The 16,736-nt window shown below is 44.3% G+C and overlaps 1 non-coding gene across 1 annotated transcript; it reads left to right on the top strand.

Annotated features, from left to right (window-relative positions):
- The first annotated feature begins 4,237 nt into the window (after positions 1 to 4,237).
- Positions 4,238 to 4,310, top strand: Trnak-cuu (transfer RNA lysine (anticodon CUU)). The gene has a single exon. It is a non-coding gene; the product is annotated as a tRNA-Lys (tRNA).
- The last annotated feature ends 12,426 nt before the right edge of the window (positions 4,311 to 16,736 follow it).

The following is a 16,736-nucleotide window of genomic DNA, read 5'->3' as shown; positions in this document are numbered from 1 at the left end:
CCTCCGACATAAAAAAAAATGCATTTGAAAAGCTTTTTCCTGCAACAGTGCTCAGGATTTATATTCTATCCTGCATCTCATGTAAAAATAATAAATTTGATTTGTATTTCATTATAATTCTAAATAAGTTATAACGAAAGCTAAAAACATTAATTTCATGGCCTTGCACACACACACACACACACACACACACACACACACACACACACACACACACACACACAAACACTTTTCCCTCTTTAACTCCTCTGTCTGTTGTAATTATTCTCGAAACACGAGGGTCGCGGCAATTACTCTCGGCGCACTAAAAGGCAGGTGAAATAAACAGCAAGGCGTAATTCACGCCCACTTTTTTTTGGTTGCCACGTACAATACATGTCATTTTTTATCTGCACGAGACACTGCTAACACACACACACACACACACACACACACACACACACACACACACACACACACACACACACACACACACACACACTGATCTAAAGGAGAAGACACAAGAGATAAACACACAGAAAAAAATAACATCCTGGCCCACGTGGCTGTGTGTGGAGTTACACCATCTGATCTAGAGGAGGAGAAACACTGACACACTCAACACAAGGACACACAAGGAAATGTTGATTCAGGAGACCAGACCTTGCCTTCTTGTCTGTAAAGCTTCCTCCGCACACCATTACTCTGGCGAGGTCCTCCCTCATGATGGAAACACGGAGAAAAAATAGAAAGCTACTCCCTACCCCTGCCTTCCTCCCTCCCTCCCTCCTTCTCTCCTTGCCGCACGCCATTACTCTGGCGAAGTCCTGCCGCATGCTGGAACCACAGAGAGGAAAAATAAAAGGTTCCTCGCCACCCCTCCCTTCCTCTCTCCCTCCCTCCCTGCCGCGCGCTCCATGCAGGGGAAAGCAGTGAGCATGCAATGTTTGATGGAAAAGATGGAAACAGTGAAGCATAAGTTTGGTGATGATTGCAAAGGAAGAACAAAGAGAATAGCAGCGAAGAAATGAAAGAGACAAGAAGCAGACAAGGAGCACAAGGAAACCAAAAGAGCATATGAAAGTGTAAAGGAAAAATTTTAGTAATGAGGGAACAAGATTAAGAGTAAAGACAAAGGGGGAAGACGAGGAGAGCAAAAATACCAAAACAAGACAAATTATAGGAAAAACGAAAATCCGTGCACCAGGGAAAGCAGGAAGTGAGATAATCAGCAAGTAAAGGAAACATCAAAACTAAGAAAAGAAGAAAGAAAATCACACTGATAATTTTGTTTTCCCGTCCCGTCCCTCTCTTCCTCCCTCCCTGCCTCTCTCTCCTCCCTCCCTCCCGCCACCATTATCGTGTTCTGCTGCTGCCTCGTATTAGTCGCGATAGTGATTTCATTCCAGGACCGAAAACGAGACAAACATGCAAATGAAATCGGCAGGACAGTTTGCTCCTCTTCCTTCCCTTCCTTGGCTTCCTCTTCCTCATCTTATTTCTCCTCTTCCCCGATTCTTCAGGATTTTATCTCTCTCTCTCTCTCTCTCTCTCTCTCTCTCTCTCTCTCTCTCTCTCTCTCTCTCTCTCTCTCTCTCTCTCTCTCTCTCTCTCTCCTCTGCATCGTCTCTTTCTCAATAATATCAAACTTTCCCACGGTTTTTGCTTTCTTCTCGTCCTCCCTTTTAGAGCATCTCGGCTCCCTTCCCTCTCTCCTACTCCTCCTCCTCCTCCTCGTCCTCCTCCTCTCCTCCTCAAGGTCATCGCGCGTCGATCTGGTTCTGCTCCACCACACGGAAGAATCCAGATAATGTTCACTGAATCAGCCCAAACAGCCTCCCTGCCCGCCCTCCTTTTCCTACTCTTCCCTAATGAGCTCTTAAGAACGTCCTCCTAGCCTTCTTTCTCCTCCTCCTCCTCCTCCTTCTCCTTCTCGTATGTGTAAATTTCCCTTTTAAATTAGCAAATATTTGTCCTCCCCTCCCTGTTACATAACACAGCTCCTCCTCTTCCTCTCCCTTCATCCCATAATCCTCTTGTCTTCCTACAGTCACCCTCTCCTCTATTGCTCCAGAAAATCCTTCCCAAACACTCCCAGCTCTTCCTTCTCTTCCCCTCTCATCGCGTCCTTCCTCTATTCCCTCAATCCTTTTCTATTTTTCCGGCGTTCATTCCACGCAGCAATACATGTACACCGTGCTTCCTCTCCCCACCGCGCCACTCTCCTCCCCGTCAGGAAAGGCGACGCGTCCACTAAACTATTAACCAACAGTTCCTCTCCCCTTCACCTTTCCCCTCCACGGTCATCATCTCAGCTGCCTGGCGTCAATAGCTCACGCCGACAGACGCTCCCTCTGGCCTCGTCTGCCTCTCTCGCTCACCACTCGTAATCTGATTATATTTGCCCCTCTGTCTCCCCTTCATTGACTTTTTATTTCCTTCCCACCTTGCCATCATTATTACTCACATCTACTGCTTTTTTTACTTATGGTTATTCTCCTCCTCTTTGTCGTCATCATTACCTTCCCTCTTACTCTGTGTGGAGACTCGTGGAGGAGAATTACGGTGACTTGCTCATTCCCATTCCTTTTTCTTCTTATTATCAATAGCCGTGAGGAGAGCAGCTGTTCACTTCAAACTGGCGGGAATCTAAATAACTGCATCCCTCGCACTGTAGGAGATGAAATTGTTTGTGATTCATTATCTATATCATATGGAGGTAGTGAATATAGGTATGCGTGCTTCACGACTGCCACGTGCAGGTGTACTGGCACCCTGCAGCTTCCCTTACGTTCTCAAGTTCCGATGTTCTAGTCACAGTAGCATTTCTTGAACTCACAACTGACTCACTCAGATAATCCAGTATAGATCCATGATATATGATCATCTTTATTGTCTCCTCCTCTCTTCTTTTTAACAACACTTCTTGTCCATTTCTATTTATGTTCCTTTATGATTTGCGACGCATGAAATTTCACAAGTTTTCTCATCAAAGTTGATAATTCCCTATCCCTTACAACTCTGGCCGGCACGCGCCTCCCTGCTAACTAATCCTCCACTGGTCTGACTCGTGTCCACGCCTCGCATTAACAGATCACGCTGGCTGCACAGCAACCTCCCACCAGTGTGTGCTTGATGTGTGTGTGCGTGTGTGTGTGTGTGTGTGTGTGTGTGTGGGCGGGAGGTGGACGCTCGGGTGCGCGCCGTAATGTGTAAAGTGGTCTGGTGGAGCTCAATGTAATGACGTGAACATAAGTATTGAACATGGAGAGAGAGAGAGAGAGAGAGAGAGAGAGAGAGAGAGAGAGAGAGAGAGAGAGAGAGAGAGAGAGAGAGAGAGAGAGAGAGAGAGAGAGAGAGAGAGAGAGAGAGAGAGAGAGAGAGAGAGAGAGAGAGAGAGAGAGAGAGAGAGATGACAAAAACACCTATATATACATGCCATTACTACGGAAGTCAAAGTGAATATTTTCTCCCGCTCCCTGACACAGAGAGCAGTTTCCAAATCCATTTCCTGCGCCAATAAACGCAACACTTCATCTTTGTTTTATTAACAGCCTCGATGAGCAACGCAGTGACGCGTGTCCAGAGACATCAACCAGCGTGACGAAGTGATCACGGTGGCGTGTGAGGCTGCCGTGCTGCGTACGAACAACTCTGCGGCACAGCGATGAACTGGTAGAATATTAATGATAATGATTGTTATTATTATCATTATCATTATTATTGTTATTATTATTGTTGTTGTTGTTGTTATTGTTGTTGTTGATGTTGTCGCAGTTGTTCTAGACACATTTCAGCGACATTTAACATTTGAGTAGTCGCGACAAAGCCTCTAGTCACAACACAGCTGCAGAATAAATAGATAAATAAACAAAGTGTGCAGAGGGATCATCTGAGGGTTGAGGGAGGTCTATATAAGGATTACTAGTATTACTTTTTGTGTGTCAGTCTCCAGCGAGGCTTACGGAGTGGAGGAAGCCAGGGATCCTTGACGCTCAGTGAGAGAGAGAGAGAGAGAGAGAGAGAGAGAGAGAGAGAGAGAGAGAGAGAGAGAGAGAGAGAGAGAGAGAGAGAGAGAGAGAGAGAGAGAGAGAGAGAGAGAGAGAGAGAGAGAGAGAGAGAGAGAGAGAGAGAGCCTTAAAAGCCCTTTTCTTCCGCCTCACTCATTCCCATAAAGGACACAAAAGACAGGAACTATTAATATCCCAAAAACTAAAAGTTCTCTCTCTCTCTCTCTCTCTCTCTCTCTCTCTTGCAAGCCCGGCTAGCTCAGTCGGTAGAGCACGAGACTCTTAATCTCGGGGTCGTGGGTTCGAGCCCCACGTTGGGCGAAAAAGATTTTGTTGCATCCAACTAGAACATGCTGCCACATTACATTCCAACAAATCACCAGCTCAAGATCACTTACCCCATGAATGGAGAAATGTGAACACAGCCCAGCCCTTCGAAAAAGGATATAAGAAACAAGCTCTGATCGACCTGTTAGTCTCACGTCAGTCGTAAAGAAGTTACCTGAGAAAAGTGTAAGAGACAAAATGGTATAATTTCTTGAAAATAATCTAATATCAGATAATCTTTACAGCTTCTTTAGTAACAGATCATGCATGACTATCTTATTATTTCTTTAATTGTGTACACATGAAACGGGATGTCCTTGTACCGTATGATATAATTTACCTGGACTTCCTAAAAGCATTTGATAAGGTTCTTCACAAATGGTTGATCTCAAACACATGGAATTGAAGAACGTTTAAGTGTATGGGTAAAGGACTGGCTCATTCACTGCCACCACCACCACCGCCACCACCATATCACCACCATCACCACCACCACGACATGGCCTCATTCACTACTACCAGCACTGTCACCACCACCAACCTCAACAAACAAACAAAACCACCGCAGAACACACACATCCCTCATCACGTCACCATCACCACCACCACCGTTATGACCTCTGTTTATTGCCTTACATTAAGCTGCGTCTGCTGGCGAAAATATACAACTTACTATTGTTTTCATGATTTCCACAGTCGCTCTTCAGTTCGATCGAGACTGAAACCATTAACCCTAACACGTATAGTTATATCATGCTTAGTGTTAGGTTAGGTTATGAATTAGTTTATCTGTCAAGGCAATGTGGAATCACACTATTGCACTGAGTAGTATTAGCCGATGCCTACTGTTATGTTAAGAGTTTTTATAGTATTACTACACCTCCTCCTCCTCCTCCTCCTCCTCCTCCTCCTCCTCCTCCTCCTTCTTCAGTTCTCTATTGTCCTCTTCCCGTTTCTGCATGAGGCCCTATTCCTCCTCCTCTTCCTGTTCCTATTCTTCCTCTTCTTTTGCTCTTCCTCCTGTTCCTCGTCTTCCCGTCTCCTCTCCTCTTCCCATCCTGCTCCAGCGCCTCAATGCCCTCGAGCTAGATTGGATATTTTGTTTTGACACTTTCTCGAGAGTGCAGAGGCAGGGAGGGAGGGAAGGAGGGAGAGGGAGGAAGATAGGGAGGGGCGGAGAGAGGATGAATGACGATAAGGAAATGAAACCTCACTGAGAGAGAGAGAGAGAGAGAGAGAGAGAGAGAGAGAGAGAGAGAGAGAGAGAGAGAGAGAGAGAGAGAGAGAGAGAGAGAGAGAGAGAGAGAGAGAGAGAGAGAGAGAGAGAGGGTCCACAAATACCTACACACACACACACACACACACACACACACACACACACACACACACACACACACACACACACACACACACACACACACACACACACACACACACACACACACACACAATGGATCAATATCAGCCACTTATATGACGTATCCTTAATGACTCTCTCTCTCTCTCTCTCTCTCTCTCTCTCTCTCTCTCTCTCTCTCTCTCTCTCTCTCTCTCTCTCTCTCTCTCTCTCTCTCTCTCTCTCTCTCTAATATTAATCTTTCCTCCTCGTCTATTCCTTCACTCTCCACGTTTCCTCTTTCATTTCTTTTCTCTTCCATATTCAACACTCTGTTGTTCACTTTTTCTGTCCTTTTTCTTTTCCTCCTTTCATTCTTTTTCTGGTTCTTTCCTTTCACTTCTTTTGTCTCGCTCTCCTTCCTCTTACTTACTTTCTACATTTTCTTCTTTCCCCCCTCTCACTCACTCCTTATATTCCTTTCCTTCTTTTTTATTTATTTTTTTCCTTTCCATAAGTGGTTTCCTTTATCCTCTTCCTCCCTATCTCCTTAATTCATTTCCTTCCTCCTGCTCTGCTAAACACTAAGAGGCTTTGATGCGTCTTCCCTCTCACAATTCTATTTCTTATTTATCTTTACTCCTCTCTCTCCTACCCTCCAAGTTTTCCTTTCCTCCTCTTCTTATGCTTTTCACTCTCCAAGTTCCCTTTCCTCCTCCCCTCACGTTCCCTCGCCCCCTGCCTCCCTCCATCCTCGCCAAGCACAGGCAGCCCGAGGAACACCACAGGCTGCCAGCACAAAACGTACTTTGCATCTCGATCATTGATGGTTGTGTTCCGGCCGTTCAGTAGACTACACAGCGCTGCTCCCTCCCTCTTCTCCTCCTCCCTGGCCTTCATCTCTCCCTCTCTCTCTCTCTCTCTCTCTCTCTCTCTCTCTCTCTCTCTCTCTCTCTCTCTCTCTCTCTCTCTTTCTCTCTCCCAACTCTCTTTCTCCCCGTCACAGTCATGTTCCCCTTTCATTTTTTCAAACACCTACAATCTCCTCGTCATGTCCTCTCGAATCTACAAGGCGCCTCTTGTATCGCCGCCTCCTCTGCCTTTCCTCCCTCCCTGTCACTGTTGCACTGTTCGCCACCTGCTGCTGCATTAATAAGATTGTACTTTAGTATTGCTGCTGCAACAAAAACAACAACAACAACAACAACGACACCACAACAACAAAGACAACAACGACAACGATATCAACAACAACACCCTCTAACATACATTAAATTGCCCTGCACCGTCACCCTCACTTGTTGTTCACTATTTTCTTCCTTTGTGACAATTACACATACACACACACACACACACACACACACACACACACACACACATCCTTCTCATTCTTGTATTTCATCTAGTTGTATTTACTTTCCCTGTTTTTATTTTTTTTTCTGTTCCATTTTTATCGCCTTACTCATCCTTGTAATATATTTCTTGGTCCTGTTCTTTCTCCTCTCGCTCCTGCTTCTTTTCCCTTCCCTTTAATCGCCTTGTTCATCTTAATGCCCTTAATCTTGCTGCTGTCTTTCTTCCTGTTCTTTCTATTTTTTTTCTGTTCCCTTTTACCGCACTGCTCGTCTTTATGTTGATAATCCTTATGTCATTGTTCCTATTCTTTCTTTTTTTCCTATTTTTTTTTCTTTTATCCTCTTGTTCATTCCCTTGCTAATATTATTGCAGGTTCATTTCCTCTTCTTCTTCTTCTTCTTCTTCTTCCCTGCACAGAGAGGCGGCCTGCATCACCTCTTCCTGCTGGTGCTTCAGCTGCTCCCCAGCCTGCAGCACCACCTCCTCCCTGCACAGAGAGGCTGCCTGCATCACCTCTCCTCCACAAACACACACAGCGCAGGAAAAGCTGTACGTGTTCCGTCACTCATGCAGGGATTGCCTTCAGTGTTACCGACGCCTTCACAGCTTTCACACGTGCAGGGTTTATAAAACACTCTCTTCACACTCGCTAAGCTGCACCTCTGCTGGCGCTGACTGTCTGCCTCACCCTCCATTACTCGCTGCGTGTGGGTGAAGCATTCTGAACGCCTCGCTCACTGGCTCAGGGACCACCGCCTGTAACATCTCCACTTTATCATTCTGACGGCCGGGGAAACCATGTCAGCTTCCTGATGTGTTCATTCAGTCAAGAGACTATCACTAGTAATACTCAGCTTTTTAAGACTGATTTTATAATGTGTATTAGATTTTTCACAGCCTACAAAGGCAGCAATGAGTTTGAAAGAGCCTGATTTGCTTTCTGTTTTTTTCTGTACTTTTAAACATTTTCACGAGGCAACACCGGATTCACGTGAAAAAAAATGAACGCATCTTGGTCTTCAGATATATATAATTTGTTATTTGCTTCAACATTAAATTTTCCTGTCTTTTCTGTTACTGTCCTTAGTTTTCTGAATAAGCGAATTAACAAACATGTGAACAACTAAACAATCAAACGAAGTTGCAATATATACTCGTAAATACGTATGCTAAACATTAAACAATTAGTTTCGTTGCTTTGTATTGCTTCTTCTGTAAATAACCAAACAAAAATATGCAAATAGATAAATGTGCACATAGTACTAACAAGAAACAATAATAAAAACACGCTCCCCTCAGTGCCGCTGCAAACCTTCCTGAATGTGGCCCGCGGAGTGTTAACATCGCCCCAGAGGATCCTCTCTGCCTGTCTTTGTTCCTGCTCCCTCCTCTTTACCCTCTGTCTCTCTCTCTCTCTCTCTCTCTCTCTCTCTCTCTCTCTCTCTCTCTCTCTCTCTCTCTCTCTCTCTCCTCTCTTTCATGTTCTCTTTTCTACACATGCTATCCTTACCTTAACTTTCACCTTTCGCTTTTTCTTCCTCTCCTTACTTATTGTCCCTTTTCTTTTTCTTAATCCTACTCTACTTCTCTCCCTCGTTATTTAACCCTCCTCGTTTCCAGCATCATATTCTTTTCCAGTTCCTGTCCTCCCTCATGCTCTTCCCGCTACACTCCCCTGTCTTCCCTTGGTAACCACACCCCTCCCATCCACTCCCCCCAACCTGTCGTGTAATTCTCTCATCATCTCCCGAACTCCAGTCTCTTCTGAGGTATTTCCTCTCTTGCTCTCCTCAGCAAGCAAAATGTTACCGTTTCTCCCCTTTCTCGATGACAGGAGGTGAGCGGGGAAGCTTTCTCACTTATTTATTCAATTCTGTGCTCTCCTAATTTCCATTTTCTTCTTTACCTCTTCCTCCTTCTTACTTCCTTCCCATATTTCACAATTTCGTCTTCTTTTGTATCCTCCTCTGTCTCATTAACACGTATTGCTTCTTCCTTTACTCTTTTCTCTTTCCTCTTCCACCTGAAGGAGAGAGAGAGAGAGAGAGAGAGAGAGAGAGAGAGAGAGAGAGAGAGAGAGAGAGAGAGAGAGAGAGAGAGAGAGAGAGAGAGAGAGACGCTCCCAGTAATCTTTAATATTAATCATTTTTCGCACCGATGAAAAACAATAATCTCTTGCATCCCATTATCGGATTACTTGTTCCCTCGTAGCCAATAATTAGGTGAACACTCAGTGACCGGCGTACTTGTGTTCATTAGTCACACTTGCAGGCAACGCGTCACCGAGCGGCGCGCTGCTCCCCGACCTGGTAATTTCAATAAGAGTACTGCGTGTTTTGTTTCCTGGTGAGCATCAATTCCAGTGCATCTCGCGGCTCATAACGGAATCCCTTCCTAAATACACCTCACCCATCACAAATACTGAATGTTTTTTTTTTCTTTTTCAGTACTATTTTCTTTTCTCGTGCATTTCTCTCCCACGCGGCGCTCTACTATAATTATATTCCTCGGCAATGAACCTCGTCCATTTCCTTCCGGCAGCGTAATGCAATGCACCTCGCTCTCCGCTGAGGCATTAACGGAATTACGCTTCGAGGACACACCGGCGTGGGGACACTGCGGTGCGTCTTCATGTCAAATATTACACGAGAAGTAAGTAAAAGAAAATTGTGCTCCTGTAGTACTTCAACATATTAATGCGCGTGATAAGAAGCAGCAGCTATTAAAGTATTCAAGCTACTTGTCGTTGCAGTCTGCAGGTATTATTCTATGATTCTCTCTTTTCCTCTCCCCCGCCTCCACTTCCCCCCCCCACTCTCTCTCTCTCTCTCTCTCTCTCTCTCTCTCTCTCTCTCTCTCTCTCTCTCTCTCTCTCTCTCTCTCTCTCTCTCTCTCTTTCTTCACTTCATCAGTCACCAGCAAGTGTATTTTTTCTCCTCACTCATTAACGCCACACACCTTAATAGCATTTCTTATTCTGCTAATGCCAGGTATTGTCTGCCTTTTATTCATCTTGCTGTGACTCAGTTTCATAATTCACTAATAATGACATTCTCTTAATTGAATGTGGATTCTTTTTACATGATAAGAAGGTAAAGCTAATTTATTTTTATAAACTAATTTCTCCGGGACATTTTCTTTTTTTGAGGATTCATTCTATGTAAGAAAATAACTATAACAACAAATTCAATATGCTTAATATTCTCTCTCTCTCTCTCTCTCTCTCTCTCTCTCTCTCTCTCTCTCTCTCTCTCTCTCTCTCTCTCTCTCTCTCTCTCTCTCTCTCTCTCTCTCTCTCTCTCTCTCTCTCTCTCTTTCCATTTACACACCGCGTGAAATATTAATAAAGATCCATTAATTTCCTCGACATAAGTGAAGTTTCACCAGATATTTCTCGTCCACATGAAATTGGTGTTGCAATAAGAGAGAGAGAGAGAGAGAGAGAGAGAGAGAGAGAGAGAGAGAGAGAGAGAGAGAGAGAGAGAGAGAGAGAGAGAGAGAGAGAGAGAGAGAGAGAGAGAGAGAGAGAGAGAAAGGGTGGGTACTTAATAATTATAGGAGAAAGAAGGAACAAAAAATAATAATCTAAGGAAAAAATAATTTAGCAAAACTTATTTAAGCAAACAAACAATAGAGCTGAATGCCTTGAAAGAAGAAAGTGACCTAATGTGCTCACTGAGTCGACAGAATCTATTTGCTCAGAGACAGAGTGTGTAAACGAAAACTTTTGTTGAATATTGCAAAGCAAGAATGCAGTTGTACTGAATCTCATTAAATGATATAGAATACTTTATTAACAACAAACTGAGAGGGGAAAACACTATTTATCACAAGAGAATAAAGTGGGTTAGCGAATGAAAACAATATAAATGACGTGTGACGAATACTGAAACAAAGGAAAATGAGAAGTGTCATTAACACGAAGAAAAATGATAAAGCAATTATTGAGAGTGAAATACGAGTGTCACAGCAGAAAAGAACACACATCACACTGACGCCTCGACACGCGCCTCACTAGGGAAAGAGTCTCTGCCAACAACTGAACACCAGTCGCTGTTCACCACAGCAATTTGCCGCCAATGGAACTGCAGCAAACTAAGCAAACCTTCGGGAACAAAACTTTCCGCGCCGCATCGCAACCTTCACTCAGCTCAGGTGGAGACAAAGTTTGCCAACAATTGAAAACAAATGATTACACAGCGTGTCGTTACTTTTATGCGAGTTTTAGTTGAGAGATACTTGAAAACACCGAAGAGAGTCAAGGAACACGACGCAACACATCACAATTCCTACAAATGGTTACGTCCAAGTAGGAAAGAAACTCAAAAACAAATCCAATAAAGGAAACAAAAACTATCAATCTTCTAACATAAACATTTCAAATGCAAACACTTGGCAACACTGCAGTCTCCTAACACAACTCCTCAGAATGTGGAAAGGAGACCCGTGAACTGTGAGCCTGTGCAAGCTGTCACTCTCCCCACAGCGACACACGAAAGCCTGGCGTGGCTTGCGTCGTTGTGTTGAATTCCCCGCCACGAGAGGAAACAGCAGCGTGGTGTCTGCAAGACGAACACCGCCTTGACTCCCGCCACACGACGCCGCCAGGAAGACGCGACTCGCCTGAAGCAGCGCAGCGGGAGGCCCAGCACCGCGATGCGCGGCGACAGCAGAGGCAGGGGCAGCGGGAGGGAAAGAAGCGGCAGTGTTGATTCAACATCCTACTCGTATTCCTGACCGTCTCGGAGATACGCCCAACATTCTTGGCCTTTTCCTGACCTCCAATAATACTGTTTGTACTGTCACTCTGACTTTTCCGTTGGGTTCCTCCGATCACAACCTCATATCTATATCTTGCCCCATCGCTCCAATTCCTCCTGAGAGTCCCGTAAAGTGGAGGTGCCTCTGACGTGTTGCCTCTGAAACTGGAGAGACCTGACGAGATATTATTCTGATTAATTAATTCACCCTCTACAGTATCACTCCACGGTTGGGTCGCTTCCAATAGACACTTCATTACGGGGCTGAGTGAAGATGGCTCTCGGTGATTGCATTCACGAAAGGAGATGACGGCTTGTATTTTGTGGCTATCTGTATTAATATTAACACCAGTGGCAGCAGCAGCAGCAGCAACAGCAGCAGTAGCAGCAACAGCAGCAGCAGCAGCAGCAGCAGCAGCAGCAGCAGCAACAGCAGCAGCAGCAGTAACGGTGGCACCAGCTGTCCTCTAAGAACACACAAGCCAACGGGTGAAGTTTGGCTGTAAATTGTTGTAAAGCGTTTATAATGCTGAGTGTTGTTGCAGACACCGGAACACAGCGAGCGTTTGTGTCGGTTCATTGCGTCCTTCCTTCTGTGACAGAGACCGCCGTGACTCTCAACGCAGCACTCGCATCGCCGGACTTAGTGTAAACGACAGTTGAGGTTTGTGGGTAAATAACGGGAAAGAATGAGGCAAGACAGAATAGGAAGAGACTGAAAAAGAAGAATAGATTGAGCATGACAAAATATTAAAAAAGGAAGAATTAAAACGGAAAACAAACCAAGTTACAAACACGCTGTCTGTTCCGAGTTGATGTTTCAGGCAGATGTTTGCCTACGTAAGTCAATGTGTATTTAGGACACAGACACATAACACGCGTTTTCCCTTATTCCCTACACCGCCCCATCGACACACACAGGTGGGAAGCAACCGTTCAGCTAAGATTGTTATCCATATCCACTCACAACCATCTCTATAACTACTTGCCACCAGCGCCAACACCACTACAACTAGCATTACTTTAATTCACCGCCACCACCACCTCGTCCATGCCTTCCTCAGACCTACCGGCAGGTCAACCGGACATCGACGCGCCGCTTCCCCCACCCCCCAGACACTTTCATTTCGGGACAAAGTCAATGGCAGAGTGTTGCAGGAGCGCGCGAGGCGTCTCCACCTGACAATACCTTGCATTTAATTATCCAGGCGAGATGAAAAGGATACCTCGCGCTGCCATTGTGAGGATCTACGATGCAATTTTTCGCCTCCCTATCCGCCGCCACCGAGGACAAGCGTCAGGCATTCCTTCAGGGAGAGAGAAGCGCTTATCAGTGAGCGACCCTGCCACGCTGAGTCACGCCGCCTCGTCACTTGCTGCTGACGGGAGGCTGCGCGGCGCCGCTCACCCACACTCGGGGACAATGCTGGTACAGTAGTGGGCGTCACCAAGGAACTAAAAGTCAGCTGTTGTTTGGTCATCCTGTGTGGTGAGCATTAACTCAGCAGTGTGTGCGGCATTTCAGTGTATAGTTCATCACATTGTCACGAGCACATCAAGTGTTTTTGCTGCATGATGACAAAGTTGGGAAAGCAACTCTTGATTTTGTTGGTGCTTGTGCTCACACATTATTTCAAGGTTCACTAGTACATGTAAATTATCATGTGCATTTCAACAGTTTTCTAATTAATTTTCATCATAATTAGTGGAATATTTCAGCCATGTTTTGTGCTGTGATTCTGTGAAGCACAACCACAGTCCTGTTTGTGCTTCAAGAGTAGTTATGATTGATTATGAACTCACTATTACGTGCATGTTGGCACACACACACACACACACACACACACACACACACACACACACACACACACACACACACACACACACACACACACACACACACACACACACGCTTCTTTACATAAAGCAAAAAAAAAAAAATCAGGCAATGGAGATGGAGGAGATGGACTTGGCAGGAATATTATGTGGAAGGTGGAAATGAAGTGGCGATAAGAAGAAGGTAAGACTAATGTGTGGAGATGGAATGGTGTAATAAAGCAGGATAAAGAGAGGGAAGGTGGAGTGTAAGGAAGTAAAAACCTGAACCAAATGAGGAGAAAGAGGATGAGAGCGAGAGAGGATACTGAGGCAATAAATAAAAGTAAGAAGATGAATGTGGCAGGGAAAGAATGGGGCAAGGCAGAATAGGAGGAGACTGAAAAAGAAAATCGAAAAGAATAGAATGAGTTTGACAAAATATGAAAGAAGGAAGAATTAAATCGAAAAATAAACCTACTTACAAACACGCTGCCTGTTTTGAGTTGATAAAGAAAAAAGAAAGCCCGAATAGAAAGAAGCCGAAATGAAATCTGAAATTAGAACACAAATAATAGGCAGAAATGGTAGAGAAAGTTGAAAGCTGATGCAGGGAAAACGCACCAACTTGAAAATAGATTGCCTGATTGAGCCTACCATTCTGAGTAACTTTTCCAATCCTGATGTTAGATTACAAGGACCGACAGAACAGTTCAGAGGGTTTCCCTGCCCATGTTGCTTCCTTCCTTCCTTTCTTGCTTCCTTCCTGCAGAAAATATGTAAAACCAAATATGGCAATGTTCCTAATAAAGAATGCAGATCTCTACACAAAACAAGTATTCTGATCACTTAGCTCTCCAGTTCAGTACAAGAAGTGTTAAGATGTTGCAGGACACTGTGCAGGAGAAGCTTTCTGGTGAGACACGTGACTCAGACTGGCAAAGCTTGATAATAGAGATAAAAAGATACAAGGAAGCAAGAGAAACGTGTGACTAAAATTACGCAAATTTGAGTTAGTCGCGGCGTAAACTGATCCTGAAAGTGAAAACACAAATAGAGGACAAAGTTGGAAGAGAGACAAAGTAAATACAAAGCGACACAAGTCACACAGCGACAAACAAACACACCTGTTGGTGCTCGGCTTTCACGGCTTCCTGGGGAAGGTTTTCCCTGCTGTAGTGCACTCACTAAAGGGAACACAGAATAAAACGCTGCAATTGCTAACACTGAGTAAATAAAAGCTACATACAGAGAACGCCCGTACTAATGAACAATAATGGAAAAAGAAAAAAAAATCTAGATCTTTATGAAAGTTGACAATAATAGTGAGGAATATCTTAAGTTTGCAGTGAGAGTTATCCACTACAAGTGACAATGGTGTATACAGTGTGGGATTAGTCAAATATCCTCAAGGACACGACAGTCAGTCATCGTGGAGCCGAATGGGAGTTGAGGGAAGAGAGAGCTTATTACTAAACCGAAAACAAACACATTCTACTCTCCCTCCCAAAGCTGACGGAATACATCAAAATACAGGAACTTTGTACAAGCTCAGTTTGGTAGAGTACCTCCAGCTGTGCGGGCCGCCTGTCAAGGGAGGCCGCCTGATGCAGAGCAGAGTGAAAACTCCGAGCTGAGTGAAAACTGCCGAACATCGATAAGACGATTACTGGGAAATAACAAAGAGAATATATGATAGAACACAAGCTTTTGGGACATCATGGATATAAAATTGTAAGAATACTGGACGTCTGCAATATTGAATACAGACTGTCTGCAAGAAATCTAAAGGTATAAAAAAAATCCTCAAGATGCGAGTGTAGAAAAGTAAGACTCAAGCCAGACTCTCCCGAAGGCTTTCAAAATGTTCCATGCGATAGCAAAAGGTTATACTTTAGCTGTGTGTGTGTGTGTGTGTGTGTGTGTGTGTGTGTGTGTGTGTGTGTGTGTGTGTGTGTGTGTGTGTGTGTGTGTGTGTGTGTGTGTGTGTGTGTGTGTGTGTGTGTGTGTGTGTGTGTGTGTGTGTGTGTGCGCGCGCGCGCTCTAACAGACACCTGTCACGAAAAATAGTCAGAGCAGCAAAACATTTCTTCTTTAGCCTTCTTTTCACCCACACCCACACACAAACACATACATACATACATTACATATGCTGTACACACGCACTTTCACATACATGCGTGCACACATACATACACACACATACATACATACTCTTACATACATATACATTCTGAAACAGAAACACGAGGGCTCCCAAACGTGCAGAAAATCCGCTTAAGCTTTTACTGGAAAGAGGAAGAGGAAGAGTATTAGGAGGAGGTAAGGAGGCAGTACGCAGAAGGAAGATACTCGTAGCCGTGTGTTGGTGCTCCTCTCTTAAGTGTTCTATTCTTGTTGTAGGAACATGACACAGAAAAGTAACATGGAAATATTTCAGTATTCAACAGCAAAGGAAATTAATGAATGATGACACTGTGTAAATTCTGAATTAGCGAGGTGAAGTGAATGGAGATGAAAGAAGACGGGGACTGTGATGAAGTGAGGCACCGAGAGACGCAACACTGGCTGCGTGAAAGTAGTTGAACACAGCGTGAGGTGAGGAGTTGACGAAACGAACTGAGCCTCTGCCTCTCCGTGCTTACAAGAGGTGAGTGCGTGCACCACAGTGGCGAGTCATTATCCATATATTGGTTCATTCCTCCTTTTTGCGGCACACAACTTCCCTTCGTAACGACTTCATTATAATTCTTATTTGTTTTTGCCTCATCTATTTCACTCACATTTCTCCAGCAAGTCAGTCATGTATCATTATATTTCCACATAACAGCGTTTGCGTTTTGATCTTTGTACTTGATAAACTTCTCTATCAAATATGCATTTCTCGTACAATAATTTCATCCTTCAGTTGGTTCCCTTTCATTATTGTATTTATCTTGCATATTACACAGTTTTTCTCTTCAATTTATTTCCATAATGTTTGTTCTGAAAGTAACATAATACTCCACTTCATATCTTTCTCGGAAACAATAATAAAATGTCCACCGTCAAACAAGTTCGTGCATTAATACATTTCCTAAATGAAGGGTACGCAACTCTGCTCTCACAACAGTTTGTTTTTTCTTATCTTCCCGTCACCACACTTGCTCCCTC

The sequence above is a fragment of the Scylla paramamosain genome, chromosome 2 (genome assembly GCF_035594125.1).
Source record: "Scylla paramamosain isolate STU-SP2022 chromosome 2, ASM3559412v1, whole genome shotgun sequence".
Lineage (NCBI taxonomy): Eukaryota > Metazoa > Arthropoda > Malacostraca > Decapoda > Portunidae > Scylla > Scylla paramamosain.
The sequence above is the reverse complement of the archived record's forward strand: the minus strand, read 5'-3'. Positions and strand labels throughout refer to the sequence as shown.